The sequence below is a fragment of the Anopheles coluzzii genome, chromosome X, assembly GCF_943734685.1.
Source record: "Anopheles coluzzii chromosome X, AcolN3, whole genome shotgun sequence".
NCBI classification, from domain to species: domain Eukaryota; kingdom Metazoa; phylum Arthropoda; class Insecta; order Diptera; family Culicidae; genus Anopheles; species Anopheles coluzzii.
The window spans coordinates 22,934,942-22,959,126 of record NC_064669.1 but is presented as its reverse complement, the minus strand read 5'-3'; the positions used below and the strand labels follow the sequence as shown (position 1 = coordinate 22,959,126).

The 24,185-nt window shown below is 41.7% G+C and overlaps 1 protein-coding gene across 6 annotated transcripts in view; it reads left to right on the top strand.

Moving 5' to 3' along the window:
- The window catches only part of LOC120960789 (uncharacterized), a 134,501-nt gene that overhangs the window by 86,936 nt on the left and 23,380 nt on the right, over positions 1–24,185 (top strand). The window lies entirely within an intron of this gene.

The following is a 24,185-nucleotide window of genomic DNA, read 5'->3' as shown; positions in this document are numbered from 1 at the left end:
ACAAAAAAAAAAAAACAAAAAATCGCAATGAGTTCAGACACTGCAATATAAAAATGACTAAGGAATCGTTAGTTTTCGCTGGAGGGTTTGCTGTGCAACGCGCTGAACCCTAATTCGCATTGACACGTTCAGCCCGTCGCTGATTTTCATCAACTTTCCGTTCCGCCAGCATCAAGAACGCAAGCTGATTGTGAAACCAGCATCCTGGAAAGTTCACTGGTAGTCCCTGGGACATGTCATCGTGCTGAACGTGTTAAGCATTAAGCATAACTTTGTTACACTAAGATTTTGCTTTCGTATGTTGTAGATTACACAGATATGCTGTGCCGTCTGCGCCAGGGTATGAGCGTGCGTGTGTGTGCACAACTGTCGTCAAATGTGTTTTCTTCCGGAATGTTATGATCCATCGGTCAAAGAAAGGAAGGTGGTCATGAAAGGTGGAAAGACGAATTGAGGCCCCTGTCAATCGTAACTGATGACCGGGAGCAGGGGGTACTGGCACATAGCTGTTGGGAGATTGAACAGTATACTTAAATTGCCGGCGGATGGTGGAGAGGGGGGGTGGCCATGGAACCCCTACGATCATTGGTCACAGGCCCTAAAATTGTTGTCGACATTGGGGGAGGGGAGGTGCAAATGGTTCTCCAGCCACGGAGCCTTAACGACCATCTTTCCGGGGGCCCTTGTCGTTAATACTCTGTCCACTTGTACACATACGGCATACTACAGCCTAGAAATCATCGGCGACCGCCTAGTCCGCCTATCGTTAGGTCCGCAGCTGGTTCATGGCCGTGTTTTTTTTATCGTGGAGGTGCATCCTTCCCCCTGCCTGCAGCGTATGCATCGAGCAGGAAACAGTGTGGCAGTATGCAAGTTGCACGCTGGATAGGAGCGGTCCCGCGGCACCGCCATCATTCCGCACATCTGCATGCCCGTCGTGGGTTCTAACCGCGTATGAACCGTCCGCCGTAGCAAGGGGTTTGTCACCGGCTCCGGCTACGTGGTACTCAAGTCCTGAAAAGGCCGGCATGATCGCGTTGGCTATTACGCCAATAATAATAATAATAATACTAATAAGAACTTAGCATAGCAGCCCACACTCGGGGAAGGTTTTTGTTTTGACTTTGGTGCTGCCGGGTCTACCGCTGTGGCGCGACAAATGCACGGAATGCACTCGACCAAAACATGAACCTACCGATCTGAACCCATTCCAAGGCATTGCCGGTCCATCGGCGTCATGATAACTACTCCAAACCAACAAGCCACCAGATTCTGGACGGACAGGTGCCGCACCATACGCGCACCGTAATAAACAAATCCAGAATCCTTTTTTGTATGGATTCAATTCAAAATATTGTTTCCACTTGCGTCCGCTAGCTGAATTAGAAATAAATGTGCAACAAATCACACGCACGTTTGCTTAAATCATGTGTCTTTTTAATACCCCCAACAGCAGAGCCGGTCGCAAAGATGGTGGTGCCAATCCAATGCTTGTGATGTCGCTCAGGTAGCGAGATCGAAAATGCATGGACTTTGTAGCCGCAGCGGATGAAAATGTACGCATCAGAATCAAATAGTTTTGGGGTTTCCAAACGCACGCACACACACAAACACGCGCGCGCAAACTCACACACACACACAGACAAGCGCGCGCGCACGCGATAAGGCACCTACGAACGCGCGCACGCGAGAACGCACCTATGAAAGCGCGCACGCAAGCACGCACCCCCCACCAAACCCCCCTCCCCTTCCGCCTCATCAGCTATCATAGGCCGCGGGGCCACGGGGCTTTCTCAAGCTGAGAAAACGTTCTCAAGCACTCATTTAAGTTTGTCAAGCACTCAAAACTTGTTCTCAGACTCAAGCCCGTGGCCGTCGTCAGTTTTTTCTCACCCTGAGAGACTGATATAGACACTCAAGCTTTATTTAGAGCTTTAAATAGAAAAACAGTTTTTAATCGCATTTTTTTTAAACGTTTTCAATTATAAACATTGAATACATTTTCCAAAGTGCTTTCCGATAAACAAATAGCACAATTCTCGATATTTCAGTTAACCGATCGCTGCATCGTCAACATTCTCAAAGATTCTCAAAGATTCTCAAAACCGATTTTGTTCCGATTCGACAAACGCTGAGAACGAGGTTTTCTCAAAAGCACTCATGAGTGCTTGAGAAAATGAGCGTTGAGAATCCCCATGGCCCCACGGCCATATAGCGCATCCTCATCCCTAGCGCCGGGCGGGGTGGGGAATCGCGACATAATAGAGTGAACGATCACTTTCCCCGCGCTGTGTGTGTGTGTGTGTGTGTGTGTGTGTGTGTGTGTGTGTGTCGTGACCCGAATAGTCGAGACACATTTAGGCATATTAAAAAAAATAGTTTATTGCCACTTTACACTGTGCTACATAATGCTTAGAAGGTCGTTGAAGCATCTAACACGTTTAAATTAAAAAAAATATTAGATTAGTGTTAGACGTTCTCCTACGCTTGTTTTAAATAGGCTTCGTCACCCTCGATTGGCAGGGGCATCGAATGGTCTCATCAGCAGCGGCACGAAATAAAATAAACCATCAATACACCGATAACACTTTAAATCCCAATCCAGCTTCTCCCTCAGCGTCTCAAGGTCACACACAAATTAATAAATGCTAACACCCATCAATAACAATACACAACCGCAATGAACATATGAGTATCAACGCATACACCGCAACAGCCAATCAGTTGGCGGCGGAAGGTACGGGCAGAAGCGCAAGTAAGGCGGCAAGGCAGGGTGAGGGAGGGAGAAGAAGCGGACGAAAAAATGGGCGCCAATAATTTTAAATTTTTTGACCATTTTTTTTTTGCTACGCCGCCCAAAATAGTTCGTAGATTTCGAAGTTGAACATTATCGTCGGTGACTTTAATATTAACTGGTTAAATGTTGAAAAATCTGCGAAACTGAAAAGTTTAATGGAATCAGTAAACATGAACCAAAAAGTTAATGAATTCACACGAATTGCTAGGCAGAGCAGGACATTGATTGATCAGGTTTACAGTAGTATTGACTCAATCAAAGTCACTACTGACCCGTTATTGAAAATATCGGATCACGAAACACTTGTTTTGAACATAAACGATGAACGTTGTAAAACGATTCAACGGAAAGTTAAATGCTGGAATAGGTATTCAAAACATGCTCTTTGTAATAATTTGTCACAAGGCTTGCAGTGTGGTGCATCTGATTTTAATGAGGCTGCTGACTTGTTATGGAACACATTGAAACATGCAATGAGCACCTTGGTTGAAGAAAAGACAATTATTTCTAGAGAAACTAGTAGGTGGTATACTTTTTATGTTGCACGTATTAAACGGAAAAGAGACAAAGCGTACACTCAATTTATTAGAAGTAACACAGATTATGATTGGAATGAGTATACTACACTCAGAAATTTATACAGTAGATATCTTAAAAACATACGCAAAAATTACTATAGCAGTGAGATAAACAAGCACAAGGGAGATAACAGAGAATTGTGGAAAGTGCTAAAAAGCATGTTAAGGCCAGATGAAGGACATGTTTCTATTGTTAAATTTGCCGGTTTGATCGAATCTGAAGACTCTATCATCTGTAATAAGTTTAAATCGTTTTTTTTTCAAACGTTATTTATTTGTTTTGGAAATAAATTAAAACATTGATGATGTTAATGAGCCTTATTATTTGTCGCATAGTGAAACTCCACAAAACCATTTCAAATCCCAAAAAATAACTCTTAATCAGTTAAAGATTATTTGTTTCAACCTGAGAATAACCACAGGGAACGTGAGTTGAAAAATCATACAGGAATTTTGGAATTTTTACAAAAACATGGAAGGAATCATTGATAATACCTATTCCTAAGGTGAACGAAGCTGCCAATGCGGAGGATTTTCGTCCTATCAACATGTTGCATGTGCTCGAAAAGGTGCTGGTGACAGTAGTTAAGGAGCAATTGGTTCAGTTTCTGAACGGAAGCGAGCTGTTGATCCGAGAGCAATCAGGATATCTGCAAGGACACTCTTGTGAGCCTTCTCTGAATCTTGTACTGGCGAGGTGGAGGGTGTTGATTGATCGGAGGGAATCGATAGTTGCTGTTTTCTTGGATCTAAAACGGGCATTTGAAACAATATCTAGGCAATTGCTGCTTTCTACCTTAAGGCATTTTGGTATTGTGGGGAGGGAGCTCAGTTGGTTCGAAAGTTGTTTAAAAGACAGAACTCAGAGAACTTTATTTGGTAACTCTTTATCAGAGCCTATAGAAAACACCCTTGGTGTTCCACAAGGTAGTGTTCTTGGACCAATTTTGTTTATCATGTATATCAATGACATGAAACAGGTTTTGAAAGCTTGTAAGATCAATCTTTTTGCCGACGATACTGTTCTGTTTATCTCGCACAAAAATATCAAGCAAGCAGAGTCTCTGATTAATATCGATTTAAAAGCTCTGTATGGCTGAAGCACAAAAAGCTGACATTAAACATTAACAAGACTTGTTACATGGTGTTGTCTGCAGGTGTTTTGGACGAACCTTCATCTATAATGATATATCGGAACGAATCGAAAGAGTTAGACAGGCTAAATACTTAGGGGTAATCCTAGATGACAGGTTGAAGTTCCACGCTCACATTGACTGGGTCATCGCTAAAGTGGCTAAGAAGTGTGGAGTAATGAGTAGATTGGCGAAGGATCTTGGCTTTTTTGGGAAAGTTCGCCTCTACAAATCATTGGTATCGCCTCACTTTGACTTTTGCTCGTCCATTCTGTTTCATGGCAACAAGGTGCATATCAAAAGGCTTCAAAAGTTGCAAAATCGCATTATAAGGTTAGTACTAGGGTGCGGTCGACGTACGCCGACCACTGTTATGCTAGATATTCTTCAATGGATGTCGATAGAGCAGAGGGTTGTATACCAGACCATGATCTTTATTTTTAAAATTGCAACAAGCCCGTTGCCTGGGTATCTGGGGGAGAGCATTATTCGGGGGTACGACGTCCACCGGCACTGCACACGCAGGACTAATGAGCCGAGGGTACACAACTTGCATTCACAAAGTGCCAGAAACTTTTTGTTCTTCAAAGGGATTTAACAGTACAACAGATTACCCGGAGAAATTAAGAATGCGAGAAACTTATTTGATTTCAAACGTAAGTGCGTCATTTATGTTAAGCAAACTGTGTAATTTGAAATATGTGTAGATGTCCTATATCACTATGTAATGTGTAACTGCAGTTGTCATCACGATCTTGATGATGATGATAAGATTTTTTTTTTTATTCAGGAGTAACGGTCCAAAAAGGCCGTATTGCTTAAGAGTAGAAAATACAAATGTAATTCATGGCGCTACAATCCATATTGGCAGGGAGACATTTCCTTCTCTGAGCCATGGAAGGGCACCTTATCCCGGGTGTACTCGGACGGTTTGGTTTTAATCAATCCAGTCCATGATTTTGCGGTCCTGTAAGCGTGGCGAAGGTCTACATCATTCGGGTTTCGAGGTTGTCTATTCCAGTTCAGTGTTCCAAATGGCATTGCGGGGGTCTGTATCGTGTGGATTCCAGGCATTTCGTCGGATCCATCCATCAGAAGCGGTCCGAGTATATTCCCATTTAGTAGCTCAAATGACATTGCAAGGGTCTGTATCGTTGTAGTCCTTTCCTTCAGTGGTCCGAGTGACATGGCGGGGGTCTGTATCGTTCCAGTTATCTAGTAAATCCTTGCAAGAACATCGTTCGAGCAAGGATCTTCTGTCTGCCGTCAATGCCGATTACTCAGCCATACACATTGCACTCATTCATTCTTACATTCATGCATACATCCATCACAAACATACAAGCGATGTACAACATGTAACACATATACAAACAAGAGGAAATAACATAGGATGCAAGATTGCTGTTGCCAACAATGTTGGTTGGTTCACAGACATTTTGCTTAAGGAAAGTCACACAGTTAAGCCGTTCTCTCTACAGAAATCGAATATGGCCTTCAGGAATTCCCAGTCCGATGCCGCTAATATATCCCGAATCGGAATATCAGTACATTTTCCCAGTCTTTCGACCGCGTCCAGCAAGGCAGGTCGAGCAGACTCGTATTCCACGCAGGACCACAAAAGATGATCCATGTCGTGGAATCCAAGCCCGCAGCCACATACCTTGGAGTCGACCAGTCGACTGGAGATACGCTGGAGCGATACCGATAGCGATAACGACTATACGCTGGAGATGTGCACCCAATGTAAAATGATTAGACCTAAGTCTAGACATCATTCGAATGAACGCACGATCGCCAGGGGTGTTATGGAACCAAGGCTTCAAGCTTACACGAGGAGTGATTGTATACAGAAACCTTCCGAGTTCATCCGAGTCCCACAGATTTTGCCAACGTGCCATGCAAAACGCCTGTGGGGCCTGCAAGAACTCATGAGGAAGGATAGGCCTATCAAAGAAAGACCCTTCTGCAGCTCCCCTTTTGGCCAAATGTTCTGCCTGTTCATTTCCTGGTATACCACAATGAGCAGGTAACCATACTAACGATATGCGAAACGACTTTTCAAACAGTGAGCTTAAAACCTTTACAATTTCTTTCACAAAATGGTCTGGGCTCTTAACAGCCTTTACGGATTTTAGTGCTTCAATAGCGCTTAAGCTGTCTGAAAAAATTACATATTGATCCGCTGGGCATGCACTTATCAATAATAAGGCATAAAAGATTGCGGCGAGCTCCGCTACATATACTGAGCATGGTTGGTGTAATTTAAAGAATGCTTCGGAGCACGTGTTGTATACACCAAATCCAATGCCCTGCTCTGATGAGGATCCGTCAGTATAAAAATGGTTACTGTTAGCATGGCCATGTTTCTCCACAAATTTGCTGGGAATTGTCATCCGGCGAAGGTTATCGGGGATACCTTTTATTTCCTCCTTCAATGAGGTATCTACACTTAAAATGGAACTGCAGGACTCTGGTAAGCTGGCACTAGTTATACTTTGAGAAGTACTAGGGTGCACCTGTAAGGAAACAAAATCATGATAGACCTTCATGATTTTGCATTTAGAACCTATCTCGTGCAGTGTTTCAAAGTTCTCGATTATCAAGGGATTTGATACTGTAGAGCGGACGAAAAGGCGAAGCGATAGTAGCTCAAAACGTAGCTTTAGCGGCATCACTCCGGACATCACTTCGAGTGACATGTTATGAGTCGACTTCATGCTACCTAGCGCGATTCTAAGACAGCGATACTGAATCCTCTCAAGTCGGATTAAATGCGACTTGGCTGCCCAGTGGAAGCATATGCAACCATACTCCAAGACGGACAGTATCGTAGTCTTATATAGGTTAAGGACGTCTTTGGGATGTGCACCCCACCAGAGTCCGGTAATCGTTCTGAGAAAATTGATTCTTCTTGTACACTTATGTACCAGATAGTCAATATGTGTCCTCCATACATTTTTGCTATCAAACCAAACCCCTAGATATCGAAAAGATCTGGCAATGGATATCTTGTTACCATATAAAAAGATATCGACCTTTGGGTCAACCAAATTCAAGCGTCTATTACTCTCAGTGTTGTAAAAGAAAGAGAATATCAGCAATTCCGTTTTCTCTGGAGAAAACTCGATACCTAGGTTTGTGGCCCACACTTCTAAATTGTTGAGTGTGGTTTGCAAAGGACTTTGAAGGTCGGCGATGTTGTTGCTGGCGACTGATACAACACCGTCGTCCGCCAATTGCCTAAGGCTACAGCCAGGTGCAAGGCAAGTATCTATATCGTTGACATAAAAATTGTACAACAAGGGGCTCAAACAGGACCCTTGTGATAGTCCATAAAAGCTGACTCTCCGAATTTTCATGAAGCCATTGTCGAAATTCATTGCCTTTTCCGAAAGGAGGTTGAATAAGACGTTATTCAGTCTTGGGGTTAAGCCCGCAGATTCTCACTTTTGACACAGAACATTGACTGATACTGAGTCAAAAGCCCCCTTGATGTCAAGAAATGCAGATGCCATCATTTCTTTACGACAATGAGCCATCTCGATTTCGGACACAAGCAGCGCCAAGCAATCGTTGGTACCCTTGCCTTTGCGAATGCCAAATTGTGTACTTGACAAGAGGCCTTTGGATTCAAGCCAATTGTCCAGTCTAAAAAGAATCATTTTCTCAAATAATTTTCTCAGACAAGATGACATTGCTATCGGTCGAAATGAATTATATTCTGATGCCGGTTTACCAGGTTTCAAAAGGGTGACTACTTTCACTTCTCTCCACTCCAACGAGACGGTGTTAAGCTCCAACATAATGTTGAATAATCTCAACAGCCGTTTCCTCGCCAGATCTGGTAGATTATGGAGCAATTTGTTCCGAATCTGATCCAGTCCTGGAGACGAATTATTGCTGGAGTAGAGAGCAAGCGATAGCTCAACCATTGTGAACGGTGAATCCATTTGCGGATCACTCCCATGAGCACTCTGTTGATATGGTGGTGCTTGAGCAAAATCAGGGCAGACTTTTTGTGCAAATGGCTCTAGCCATGCCCCAGAAACCCTTTCGCTCTCGTTTGTTGCTTTGCTGTTGCGCATCCTTTTCGCCATGCTCTGAAGCTCCGTTAGCGAAGTGGAAGGCTTGAGGTTTTTGACATACCTCGGCCAGTATGACCTTTTTTTTGCTTTAAGCAAGTTTTTGCACCTACGCTCCAGGCCTCTATAATGAATGTATAGATCCATGGAGCCGGTGTCTCTATACTTGGCAAAAGCCTTCCGCTTCGCTGAGAATGCCGCTTTACAATCCGCGTCCCACCAAGGAGTGGGTGGTCTTTTAAAAATCCTTGCCTGGGGGGGGCGGCCTCGTTTGGGCACCGAGGGCGCACTCGTTTATCGCCATAACGAGATTTGCATACTCCTCATTTACGGAGAAACTGGGTTCTACGCGGATTAGCAAAGCGGTCATTTGGTCGCCGTATTTCGTCCAGTCGATGTTCCTCGTTAAGTCACAATTAGCGGGGACTTGATCGACTGTGCGACTCCTCTTGATAATCGAGATCTTTATTGGCAGATGGTCGCTACCAAGCGGGTCTGGGATTACCTTCCACATAGAATCCAGCCCTAAAGACGACGAACAAAGAGAAAGGTCTATTGCGCTGGGTCGTGCCATAGGTGAGGGCACCTTAGTTGCTTCACCAGAGTTTAGAATTGCCAAACTGTGTGTGTCGCAAATATCCCTAATGATTGGTGCACGATTATCGTCATGCGTGCAACCCCAATCTGATCCATGGGCGTTAAAGTCGCCCAGGATGAAAAATGGTTTTGGTAGTACCGTTACTACTGTCTCAAGATCCTTGTTGATCTTCTTTGGATCCAGATTGGCTCCCGGTGGGATATAAATTGAGGCAATAGAAACGTCAAGATCTCCTAGCTTTGCCTGGATCGCGACGTATTCGATTACCTCGGGTGTGGGGAGGGGTATTCTGCTGAAGCTGTGACTGCTACGAATACCAATTAACACTCCCCCACCACGCCTATCACTAGCTGGATCATGTCGATCTTGAAGAATAATATTATATCCCGGGAAGGTAATATTTTTATCGGGTGAGAGCCAAGTTTCACTTAGGGCAAATGCATTACAATTATATTGCCCTAGTAATACCTTAAAAGAATCTATTTTTCCCAAAAAACTTCTGCAGTTCCATTGTAGTGTAGTAGTCATTGGAGGCATTAATCATCCAAACGGACCATCATACTTAGACATGGCCATTTTGATAACCATTCCTCTTAGGAAAGGAAATACCAGGGGAATCAATCCGGTAAGGGCTTCCGGGAGGTGGAGGGAGTCAAGGAGAGAGTGTAAAATCTCTGTCAGGCTTGGGAGGGATGGCCTGGAGAAAGATCTGGGTTCGCTAGGGAACGCCAGATTGCTGGGATTGGAAAGGTTACGGGAACGTGGATGGGTGCGAGCGTCACGGGGGGGTTTGGAGCCCGGGGGTTGGCGTGAGGTCGCGTTGTCGTGACGTCGAGTTGAGTCGTGCCTTTTTGGGTGAAGCTTTAATATTTTTTTTTAATTGTCTTTTTGTTTGGTACCCGTGTTGTATGCAATCTTTTAACTCCAATTAATGATGCCATATTGGGCAACGGTTCATTACCCTCCAATAGGGAAAGGTTATCAAACGGATTCACACTTGAGGTGGACTTCAAAACATCGGCGTACAATCCTCTTGTATTCTGCAAGACGGCCCGTTTGTGTTCTGATTGTTTTTTTCGGTACACAGAACACAACGACATTTCATGCCATTCCTGCTTGCAGTGAATGCATTTCTGAGTTTCGGCCTTGCATTCGGATGTTGAGTGCGATCCCTTGCATTTGCCACACTTCACGGAGTTTGTGCAGTAAGGCTCTGAATGTCCAATCTGTCTACATTTTGTGCAGCATGCTATTTTTTGCACAAATGGTCGACGGATGGGCACTCTGAATCCTTCAATGTACAGCGTGTTTGGCAGGACTGTACCCTCAAAGGTGATCCGGAGTGAGGAAGTCTCACGGAACACCTTCTTTCCATCGACCGCACTTGAAGCGTAAAGTTTTTTAACTTCAAGGACCTTTACCCGAGGGGAAGATTGGTGCAGAAAAGCCCCTTGTCCGTACTTTAGGATGTCCTCTAAGGGGTAATCTAAGTCATCAATGACACCGAGGACTTCCACCAATCCACCGGGAATATATACCCGGTAATCCTCTGTATAGGACGGATCGGCCGCAATAGCATTGGCTTGCATCCGGTCTTTTGCGGTGACCCGCAGCTTGTTTGGACGCGGGCGAATAATGTCTAAGACACCTGGTTATTTTTTATAAACTCATGCCGTAATTGCTCTTACATCGAGCTGTTTATTTTTCGGCATGAAAAATACATCATGTATCCCGTTATAAGATGCGGGATACGCTCGGAATCTGGGATTCCCTTTCAACGATTGACCCATGAATTGATCACGGGACGTTGAAGGTAAGGGCTCGTTACTAGCTTTTTTGTTCGCATTTTGTCCTGGATCAGAACTTTTTCGCTTCACTGTAGTAAAGCCCTCCTCCGATTCATCCATCGGCTCCGCCTCCATGAGAGAGTCGGAGTGAGAAAAAAAAACCCAACTGTGTGACGAGAAAGGATAGGTAAACAAGAGAGGATCACTTACCACAAATAGACACACGAGAGCGAGAGTACACGACGAACGAGCGCTACGCACCTGTCCGATGAATGCGCTCTACACTCACAAACCTACACTACAGTACACACGCAGCGCGTATACACGCGCTGCACACAACTCTACGCACTACACACTGTACGCACTATACACTAAGCACAGATCGCTTTCCGATCGTTCTCGCACGTATTCCTTGCAGTGCGTATGGTCGAGGTCAGTGGCTTGTTGTCCGGCAAAAAAATCCATCCACTTGGAGCGCGTATCGATCACGTCTGATTCGCTTCGTGGTTGGGGACAGAATGATAAGATTTTTTCTTTATATATGAAAATTTAAATTAGAAAAAAATATATATATAAGATAGAGACAACATAGGTTTGAGACACGCGCGCGTTGAAGTGGACATTTGGGATCTATTTCAGGTTCTATTTTCGGTTTGCACACGGTCTGGGAGGTCACAACAAGATTCACTTATTGATGATTGTAAGTGGCAAATTCCAGATACATTAGATTCACTTGCTTCAGAAGGTAGTGCCCTAGAGTCAACCATTGTCACTAGTGGTACTGGCCATATGCATGTTGCAGTTGTGTTCCGGTAAGTAGTGCGCCGGATCCATTAGTTTGTTCTTGGCGAGCTACGTAAGGGATACATTACATTCTCCTGCATCGGAAGCCCTTGCACAATGGGCAGTTTAGAACAAATATCGGGATAAAATTATTTTTGTAGAAATTTTTTGTTTTTATCGTTTGTAGTAAAGTGTTATGATAGTAAATAACATTTTATATGTAGTTCGCATCCATACCACCAGGTGGCGCTTCATAAAAATGTGTTTTAAGGGATCTTTGCTTTTGTATTTGAATTTTGTGTGTTTTTTTTCTTCTTGTATTTGTTGTTTCTAATAGTATAAACTATTTTAAAATATACTATAATGTTCCATAATATATGAACAAAACATAATAATTTTGAATAAGATAATATTTTCTGCTTTGTATAGGACAATTGTAGCTAATTCTCATCACTTTTACTCACAGGTAGTACAAATATTAAAAATTTACATACATAACTTAGGTGGATGCTATTACAAGCTTCTGACGTCTAGTTCACATTTCTAAAGATATGAATAAATGCATTAAAATAATTAAATAGAGCAGGTACGTTGAAATAAAGTAGTTCTCAAATTTGTAATGAAAAGCAGCCCATATTGTTTGTCTTTGAATATGCATCCTATACTTTTCCAAGTCCTGTACTGCCTTCAGAAGGGGTAATAAAACTAAAAATCCGATGTTCTTGGTTTTACAACTATCCGAAAAAATCAAAATTCAACGATAACTACAAACAAAGTATTTACTTCATTTGTAAAGTTGAACGCTGTCTTTGTTTTAGTGCGTGTACCTACTGATATTGAACTGGTTAACGAATCAGAGGAATACAGCTCATTATAGAAAATGTCCTTCTGGATGCATTTTCTTTCTTGCAAAATATTCTTTGTAGCATACTCCCCTCTATCCTTATATTTAGTTTGTCATGACTTTTGGGAGTTCCTTTTCCCACATTCATAACGTTTTCCTGTTATGCGTATAATTTTAGAATTACTTTCCTTACATCCGTCTATAATCTGGAGTAGGACCTAAAGGTATTTGGTGATTTGCTTCATTATATCTAATAATAAAGTTAGGTTAGAATAAAAATTTACATAATAGATAAGTACATCAGCTGAAACCAAGATACACAGCTTCGTAATGGAAATTAAAAGTGATCAAAAGCACGTAAAATATATTTTTGTAGAATACACTAAATAAGCTACACTAGGCACCTATGGAGCCGCCTAGTTACGCATGTGTCTGTTTTTAGAAAAAATTGATGTAAAAAAACTTCAATAAAATCCGCGTTCGCAAACTTTCGTAGAATATTTCTTCACAGATTGATAGTATATATATTACACTATTATGTGACATATATGAGACAGCGCCACTCTGCGCCATTTCGATAATGGCATCAAGTCAAAAATTAAAATTATGAAAATTTTAAGGAAGTTTTTTCAGTTATTATCGTATATTTTTGCATAAAATCAATTTAACTCAAAATCTTAAATTTATTTATAAAGTTGACTAAATATCCTTTTTAAAATGTATAAACTTGTCAAAATCAGTTCATATTTGAAAAAGTTACAAAGGTTCAAAGTTTTCCAAAAAAGTGAAAATTTTTCTGCGTTTTTTTAACAAGTCTCGACTTTGAGAGGTCTTTTCTAGAGAACCAGAAAAGATAAAGAGCTCATATTTGGTATTTTTCTTAGTTTAACCCTTAGTATTAAAACCTATTATTTGGAATTGCGCTATTACAAAGTTGATTTTTTGAATTTCATCCCGGCAAATGCCCATTGTGCATTGGTGCCAGAGACCCTGGAGTCAGCGGTTGGCACTAGTGGAACTGGCCATATGCATGTCGTGGTTGTGTCCTAATAAGTGGTGCGCCAGATCCATTTATTGGTTCTTGGCGGGCTACGTAAAGGATGCTACGGAAACCATTGTATTCGATGGAGTATGACCCGTTTTTTCTTGATGAAATTATGTTGGTCATCTTGGATGTGTGTATGACTCTGACGGTACCTCTGAGAGTTTTCCGAAGCCACCACTTGCTCTTTTTTTATTTCATAACAACTATTAGAGTAGAATTATCTTATAGATACTTTCGTCCTTCTCAAACCTGTGTTGGGGAAAGAGGTGGGACTTATCAACATCATCATCATATTCGTTTCAGTTTTCAAATGGAGATGAGCATTGTCATGTAGAAGCAACGTTGGCGGGATGGTCTTTGTCGACTGCTGTTCAAGATTATATGCAGTGCTGCAAAATGTTGCTGTTAATGTCAGAAAAAAATCTGACTGAAACAAAATGCATATCAACGTCACGTACTCAATTGTGATAATTAGAGAAGATACTCAAAAAGGTTAATGTGACCAATACATGCTTTATGACATTTTTGCGACCATTGCTTGGTCAGTTACTATGTCATGACTTTTTTATTGTGATCAGTTTTGCAAAATGTCGCTGGCTTAGTCATGACAAATTCCGGCTGAAACAAAATCATGTCAGCGTCACGATCCTCTACTGTGATGATCAGAGTGAGCCTCAAACAGTTGGTGCGATCATCACATGCTTGGTGACATTGTGTGCAACCAACTCTTGGTCAGTCACTTGGTCGCGACATTTTCAGTCGGTGATCTTCGCGATGGTCAGGGACTTAAACTGTGAACCACTTGCAAGGTTCCAATAAACATAATGAGCATGTTTCCTCGCTCTGTTTCACCCGACAGCTAATCAAAACAGACAGAGGGAGAAAGCTTGCTCATTTTGTTGCTTGGGCCCACACGTCAAGTATATTCCAAGAATGTCGTGATAATCGTCTACTAAAGTGTTGAGACCAAGTGAGTGGCCAACAGTTGGTTACTAATCAAAATTTCACCAAGCATGTGATTCATCCTTCAACTGTTTGGTAATCCTCCAACTCTCGTCACTGTTCATCTTAGTTGTGTGCGTGAGCTGATTTGAGCTTCGTTTCAGTCATGAGTGTTGGTGATTGAAACAGTGCCATTGCATTGTGGTCAACGGCCATACAAATGCCGGGATGAAAATCAATTCCTTGTGCTATTGCAGTTTTTCTTCGTTCAATACAATTGCTTTTACTATACAGGGCAGTCCTATACTAAAATCGTCAAGACAGCGAATAAAACGTAATTATTATCGCTCACAACATTGCATTATTGCGTATTAGTTTTTTTTAAAGTATTATGAGCTAATTTTTTGTTTAAGTATAACGCATTAAAAAGGTCGAGTTTTTCATGGTTAGTTTTGAAAATAGCTGATTCCTATGGTATACGACTCACGAGTGAAATCTAGTTGAATCATTAAAAAATCACTCTCCAATATGAAATTATCCAAAAATTCGGCAATGATGTTTGGTTTTCAATTATTTATCAACTTTAAAAATATTTTTTTTGCAAAATATTCAGACATTACATCAAAGTATGACAAAAAACCTTTCCAACGACACATTGATCATCAAAATCTAACCATCACACACTAAAATATGATGGTTTATGTTTGGTCGAAAAATAGCTCAAATTTGAGACACAAAGAGAAAACACAAAGATATACTGCGAATATCATAAAAAATATCGACAATTAACAACATTTACTTCATTTTTGCAGGCAGAGCCGTAGCGTGGCCATCTGGCGCTTTTGGCAGAGATATAGTCATGAGCTCTGGAAACAGCTTTTACCAATCAATCATTTTATGAAGTCTATCAATTTGACGCCCCAAGACCCCACCCTTGGCAGCCACCAACCTCGTCAATACCACGCTACGGGCCTGGATGCAGCTGCTCGTTACCTATGATTAAATGACCCAGGTCTAAAACTTCTTCTTCTTCTTTGGCACATCAACCGTTGTCGAACAAAGCCTGTCTGTAACACTTGTAGGCTTGGCATTCAGTGACTTATTGATTACCATACCATAGCAAGATAGTCAGTTCTTCGTAGTCCATAGCAAGATTCGAGAATTGAACTCATGACGGCCTTGTTTAAGTCGTACGAGTTGACGACTGTACCACGAGACCGGCTAAGTCTAGACCACTATTGTAAAAACATAATCGAGATAAGAATTTGATCTAATCACTTCGACTTCGTCAGTTAAGTAATGATCTATTTGATAGGTTTCGGATACTTGGTTTGGTGACCATTGTCACCACTACTAATGCATCTCTTGCCCTATTTCCGAAATTTGATAAAATTGTTATGCTTGGTTTTTATTGAGTGTTTTTAGATTCTGGTCTTATTTTTTGCACTCACATAAAGTATTCTCATCGACGCGTGAAGACGACATACTAGGTTAAATAGTTGTTTATAGTATAAATTAGCCGGTATCGCGAATAAATGAACACATTTTAACAGTCGTTTAAAGTTCATTTTGGTTTAACCGAGTTCATTTGTTGTTCATTCCTGCTAAAATAAACGATCGTCAAAACAGTTAACGACTGCTCGAAATTAAACGACTGTTAATTTGTATTGCATTCGCTCTTGACAGTCGTTTGTTTAACGGCGGCATAGGACCAGTCGTTAAAATTAACAAATGAACTCAATGCGTTCGCGATGCCAAATTCTAGCAAGTTTTAACGACTCTGGTTAATTTTTAACGACTGTTAATTTTAAACCATTTCTTTCGCGATGCCAGCTACTATATTCGTTCGCTTCCGAGCAACGTCCGTCTTTGCTCACTTTCGCTTATCTAATGCCCCGAGTCGCTCTTTCTCTCCGATCCATCATTCTCCTGCCTAAACTGCTCGTTGTTATCGTTTAGCTTAAGGTGCGTTTACAATACGAATATATATTTGAATAATAGCCGGCATTTTAACAGCCGTTTAAAGTTTATTTTGGTTTAACCGAGTTAATTTGTTGTTCATTCCTGTTAAAATAAACGTTCGCAAAACAGTTAACGACTGCTCGATATTGCATATACCCTAGCGAATTTTTTCGGGGATAATGAACACAAACTCATGCCATCTCTTTCTATGCATCAGCCCTGTTCTCGCATCGATGAACTTTTAGACATCTCTTTGTTCATTGTGCTATATTTGAAGGATTTTAGCTAATAAATAACGATTCATGTTTATGAAGTAGTTATGGTCAAATGGTAAGGGTGTAATGTTTGTACCATGGTTGACATGAGTTCTCAATTCCATATTTATTGTTTTCATTGATGATTTAAAGTTTTCTTTTATTTTTAAAACATCCAGCTCCAGTAACTTCAGACCTCTTTACTCATTGTAAGAAACGCTTTTGTTATATTCAATATTTTCTTTTGATGATTTAATTTATTTATTTTAATTAATTTTTTAGTACCCCTTCATACAACAAAACCAGCAAAAAGCACGATCATGAATTATAATACGGTGGCGCAACTGGCAAAGTGATTCGAAGTAGAATTAGCGATGTGGTTGATAGTATCAAGGATGAAGCATGAGCATGAATTGGAACATGGGGGGGGGAGTGAATCTGAATGTTCATTTCTATTTTTAGCTTTTTTTACTAGCAATTCTTCCGATATGGTAGCGGTAATTGCTCATGCGTGTGCGTGCGTTCGGGGGTGCGATCTCGCGTGCAGAAGACCTAGAACTGTTTGATTCTGATGAGTGCATTTTCATCTGCTGCGGTTATCAAATTCTATACATTTTTAGAAAAAGCTACCTTTGAGCGATTACCGGATACCTAGGAGATAACACAACCGTTGGATTGGCATCACCTTCTTTGCGCTACAAAGTCTCTATAAAAAAAAAATCTTCGCGACCGGTTATGTTGTTCGGGGTGTTAAAAAGACACACGATCGAAGCAAACGTTGTTATGTTGTTTATGGTTTATATGTTGTTGAGGTGTTTGCTTTTAGAGACTTCGAGCATTTGAGCTTCATTCGTCTGTTATGCGTGCAAATGATGTTTAGAATATTTCTTTCCAATTCAGCTAGCGGACGCAAGTGGAAACAACATTTTGAATTGAATCAAAAGACAACAAAAGAGGTTTTGTTTATTACGCTGCGCGCATTGGGCGGGCGGCTTGTTGGTATTGAGTCATTATCATGACGCCTAGCGTACTGCCCTGGAATGGGTTCGGCTCGGTAGGGTCATGTTTTAGTCGAGTGCATTCCGTGCATTTGTCGCGTCACAACGGTAGACCCGGCAGCAACAAAGTCTAGAGAATCTCTTTCCCCGGTACGGATTGCGTTTTAAAGCTCTTGTTCTTATTATTGTTATTCTTATTTTTAATTACGCGGATAAAAAGCATAAAATACAAATTGTATCCATAAATCATAACAAAAAATACTGAAATTGCTTAAAGGGGACTTCTAATAGGAGATACTACTTGAAACCCATGCAAAGTTCAGTGAATAGCACAGCCCAGTAATGATTAACGATTAACTGAATTATAAAAACTCAATTATTGTTTGCTTATAATTGGAAAATTGATATTTCTTTGTGTTAAATCCAAACAAAATACTGTGAGTCACAAACGGCGAAGAAAATAGATTTTATGACTAACACTTACTATAGCGAATGCAACTCCGTCGGTTGCTCGAGGAAATTACCGGCCGTTCTTAACAACAAATTCATCTTTTAATTTATGATGTTTCGGCTCGACCGATATTACAACACAGGTGTAAGAGAAAATCGATGGTGAAGTGTGTGGTGTTGAAGTTACTGTGATGCTTTTGTTTGATCGGAAGAGTTTTGAGCCGTTATGCACTAAATTGATAAGGTTCTCAGGGTTATATAACAAAAATGAAAAAAAAAACGTATTTGATTTGTATTTTCATAACAATCATTCAATGCAAAGAATGTTTTTTGAAAACTTTTGATGTGTAAAAATACTAAATTTTGATAATTGTTCCTATAAAACTCTTAAAACCTTTAAAAACTAAAAAACACACTTTTTAAAAATCGTTAAAACATAGTTTTTTGTAAAAATTTTCTAGAATATGTTATTTATATTTTAGAATGATTTTTAAATGCGTTAGTTAGCACAAAAATTCTGTTTTTCGGAGTGACCCTATAATTATGGTACGACCATAAATTTGTTTTTTTCGTAATAAGTTGTGTAAAGTTGTTTTATTTTTTTTTAATATGCAAAAATGTGAAATAGTATTCTGCACAACTCATATATTCACTGGTTTTAACGATCTCTGTATTTTCCACAAATCGCGAAAAACGACTGTCCATATAGTTGTGGTAGGCGGTTTATCACTGGGAGATATAGTCTGTTCCCGAGTTACGCGGTTCTCGATTTACGCGGTTCTCGACATACGCGGATTTGGAGATACGCGGTTTGGAAGTATAAAATGCTAATAAATTAAATCCACTTACAGGGTTTTCCAATTGAGTTTAGACTAGCCGCATACTTTTTTTGAAAAGTCGCATAAGATTCTTGACTAGTATCCTCTATTTTTTATTACGAGCAATGGATTATTGACTAGGAGCAATTGATTTCAGCAGGTCCTTGCATGACAGCCTAAGAGCGTCGCGTTTAGAATACCCGGTGTGACAGATCGACTTGAATAATAATCTGTGGATATTATTTAATTTCATCCGCTCATTAGTTTAACGTGTTTGTTTTACTACTTTATATCGTCCACAAAATAAGATATATTTTATCTGATAGGTTTTTGGTGCTATTGTTTTGATTTTATTAACGCACAATACAACACCATGCGGCAGATCTTGGAGAAGATGGCTGAATACAGAAACGACACATACCATCTCTTCATAGACTTCAAAGCCGCATATGATAGCATAGCCAGGGTAAAACTGTACGACGATATGAGCTCTTTTGGAATCCCGGCCAAACTGATAAGGCTTAGAATGAGTTAGAATGACTATGACCAACGTCACATGCCAGGTGAGGGTGGATGGAAAACTCTCAGGACCTTTTGCTACCACCAAGGGTCTGCGCCAGGGGGACGGGCTTGCCTGTCTCCTATTCAACCTGGCGCTAGAGAGGGCCATCCGCGACTCGAGGGTGGAGACTACGGGAACCATCTTCTATAAGTCAACCCAGATCCTGGCATACGCTGATGATATAGACATCATTGGTCTGCGGCTCTCCTATGTAGCAGAAGCCTACCAAGGGATCGAGCAGGCGGCAGAGAGCCTCGGCTTGCAGATAAACGAGGCAAAGACCAAACTGATGGTGGCAACATCAGCGGGCCCACCAACAAATAATCCGAATCTACGTAGGCGTGACGTGCAGATAGGTGAACGCACTTTTGAAGTCGTCCCCAAGGTGTTATAAATGACAAGGTGAAGTTGTTCAGAGCAAAATGACATTTCTCGACTTGACATTTCTCTTCCGGGGGCTCCGGTATAAAAATCGGGGAGGGCTGGTGCGGGGTAATGAAATTTGTATGCAGAGAATGACAGATGTCCCCCACAATGTCGCCCAGCAAAAGCGATAAAAATCAACCTTCTAAATACATTATCCTTGGTCGTCCCACAATTCACCTATCTGGGATCAAAGGTCAGCAACGACAATAGCATGGAAGCTGAGTTGCGCGCAAGGATGCTGGCTGCCAACCGGTCATTCTACAGCCTGAAAAAGCAGTTCACCTCAAAGAACTTGTCGCGACGGACGAAGTTGGGACTATATAGTACCTATATAGTACCAGTACTCACATACGCCTCTGAGACATGGACACTGTCCAAATCTGACGAAGCCCTCTTAGCCGCGTTCGAGAGGAAGATGCTCAGAAGGATACTTGGCCCCGTATGTGTGGAAGGACAATGGAGGAGCCGCTATAATGACGAGCTATACGAGATGTACGGCGACCTCACTGTCGTACAGCGTATAAAGCTCGCCAGGCTCCGGTGGGCTGGCCATGTTATACGCATGGAAACGGACGACCCAGCCCGTAAAGTCTTTTTAGGCCGTCCACAAGGACAGAGGAGGCGTGGTAGGCCCAAATTGAGGTGGCAAGATGGCGTGGAGGCGTCCGCCATTAAGGCCGGGATAACGGACTGGCAGACGAAGGCGCGAGACCGTGAGCGGTTTCGGACACTCCTGAGGCAGGCCAAGACCGCAAAGCGGTTGTAGCGCCGGATAAGTAAGTAAGTTAGTACAATACAACACCAAAGCACTTAACGGCTGAATTGAAATATGCAGTAGTGAACCCACAGGCATAACCTAACCAAAAGCTAGATTAAGCAAGTTTTTCAGAGTGACCATATGTAGTTCTATCGATTTTCGATCGAATATCGGTTTACAATTGAGCACACTAAAACTCAGTTTTTCTAACCAAAAATCAAATATTTTTCTAAGTATTGACCGTTCAACCATAAAATTGGAATTTAATAAAATTTATGAGTGAATATAAAGTTGTTTAAACTGAAAATTACCTAATTTGATTTTGATTTCCTACCGATAACCTCTAAAAACAATTTGGTCACTCCGCGCCAGCAACCGGTCTGTTGAAATCAATTGCTCCTAGTCAATAATCCATTGCTCGTTATCAAAAATAGAGGATGCTAGTCAAGAATCTAATGCGACTATTCAAAAAAAGTATGCGGCTAGTCTAAACTCAATTGGAAAACCCTGTACAAGCGAAAAATATCAGAATAGTCTGCACGAATCGTATCAAATAAATGATTAAGTGTATAAAAGTACTAAATTGAATAATAAATATCGAGTAACCAATTGTATTTTGGTCGAAAACTGCGAAATTCGACTTACGCGGATATTTGAGTTACGCAGATTCCTCGGAAACACACAAACCGCGTAACTCGAGAATAGACTGTACAAGTTTTTTGTAGATTAGAAAAACGCAGTCTTCGTTCGCAGGTTTAAAAAAGAGACCGTTTGCCCTACGCGCGGCTTATTTATTTATTTTTTCCTGGCATGGCGGTGGCAGCTGCGCCATCGTGTTACGCAGCGAATATTGCCCTTTTACCGATCTTTTAAAACTCGTAGATCGACCTTGATTATGTGTTCAAATCCATCTCCTGTCATTTGCTTGTTTTGTTTATGTTTACGCACCCGCAGTGCAAGTGACAGCGATTTGCGAGGGCGCGCGAGGGCTCGCACGCCATACAAGTTGACTGCTCCAGAGCCCTCGCATTAAAGAGCTTGCGAGCCTTGGAAATGTCATATGAGCGAGACAGCTGTATGTCAAGTGTATGGCTATCTCTTTCTGGCAAGAAAAAAGCTCCGAAATGCAACGGTGTTGGTGGACAAAATTTAAATGGCCAAAAATGTTGACCACACACACTCTCTCTCCCGGTGTCTTCCCCTGGCTTCTCTTCCTTCAGGCCCCTTCCTCTTATTTGAGCGCGCCGCTCGCTTATGTGCGATAGATCATCAGCTGATACTGGTATATGGTAGGGTTGTAGTTGTATCTTGAATTGGTGATTGGTTCATATATATGTAGTGTATTTGGTTTTACCTGTGACCTTGACGATGCGAAAGCCGGTCAATTCTGGTGTTGAAGCAAAATTTGTTCTATGCTGGTGGTTGCCGTTCCGTGCCGTTTCTGATGTGGCCATTTGATCGCCATGTCGATCAACGGTTATGAAGCCAATTTCAAACGAGCGAAAGTGAAGGAATAATTCCGTACCGGAAATTTGATTTTGTATCACGTGATCTCAACCCGATGTAAGCTGGTTTTATCGGCCGTATGAGATAATGCATTCATGTGATAAAAAATGTCGCAATTATTTTCTTTTCTGATTTTCCCAAAATCAGGCCGGTCTCGTAGTACAGTCGTCAACTCGTACGACTTAACAACATGCCCGTCATGGGTTCAATCCCCAAATAGACCGCGCCGCCATTCGTAGGACTGACTATCCTGCTATGGGGGGGAATCAATTAGTCACTGAAAGCCAAGCCCAGCAGTGGGTACAGGCAGGCCTTGACCGACATCGGTTGTTGAGCCAAAGAAGAATAAGAAGAAGATTTTCCCAAAAATTGACCCACAATTCAATACGATTTGACTATTTTAATTGATACCTCATAGCAGTGGCGGATCTAACGATAGGCGGACTAGGCGGTCGCCTGGAGCCCCGCCGATTCAGGAGCCTCGTAGATCGCTAGTTTATAGTATGCCGTATGGACAGAGTACTAGCGACTAGCCCCCGGAAGGATGGAAGTTGGGGCCCCGAGGCTGGCGAAGCTTCTATTAACTGCTTCTTTCCATTTTCCCTTCTCTTCTTCTTCTATTTGTCGTATACCTGGTCATGCCAGCCAATGCAAGCTTTAGCGTCTTTTTAGTACCACACACTCGGCTGGCCAGTCCTTACTACGAGGGGACGGTCTATATGAGGCTTGAACCAATGACGGGCATGATATTATCATCTTTTATGTTATCTCTTTGGTTTATTTCTTTAACACATGATTATAAAGCCACATACATAAGGAAGAAGAAAAAGAAAGCCACATCCAAAAACACACGCGGGAGGGGGAGAGAACGGCCACACTCGGTTCCGTGTCAAGATCCTCTCTGCGGACATCACACGCTGACAGTGCCTCTTTCAACGGTGAGCCCTCAGGATCGGGCCGTGATCTGTGCACATCCATTTGAACGTGTCATCAACTGATAATAAAACATTAGAAACAGACTCTCTCACCCGCAGGTACCCATCTTCTACCATCTGTTACACATTCTGTGACACACCGTTTTGTCTGTCCTTGCGAACGACTATGGGCTGGATCGTTCAGTACCAGGGGTATGATATGGCCTACCCATCGCGGACAGGCGAGTATGGTGCGCTACAAGCTACCAGATCCACCAGGTTAATCCAATGATAGACTAGCCGCATCCTTGCTGTTGGGGTTTGTAAAACACAAGACGAGGCAAAGCGACATGCGCAATCGAAAAGCAGTCCGCAAAGAATCCAGATAAAATAAACTAGTGAACGTGCATATGAACCTTCTAACAAACTAAATATATGTCATCATCTTTATTCCCCCTTTAAAAATGCGTAGTGTTTTATGATAATATAAACTAAATTAATTTCTCTTAAATGTTGTGCAAAACCCACACATACGAGTGGAGGCCCTAAGCAGTCACACAAATGTAAGTTTGGTTTAATCGTCTAGCAGAGAAATGTTCTAAACTAGAGAAGGATTGAGTAGCAATTTAACTTGTGAGCGGGGGATGGGTTCCTTTTTTGGGGCCCCTCAAGACCACGGGGCCCGACGCGGCCGCTTAGTTTGCTTAGCGCTTATTCCGCCGCTTGACACACACGGGCATGTCAAAACACTTAACTTAAAATTAGGCATATCGATTTATGCCTTAAAGCGTACTTAAGTCTAATGTTAACCCACTTGCGCACATCTACACGACATCACCATAACAGTGTTATCTTGTTAATTCAAATATTTAATGGTAACACTTTGACGGTCGCGCACACCACTGAACACTAACAACATCTTAGGCCGTTGGGAATGAATGGGCTA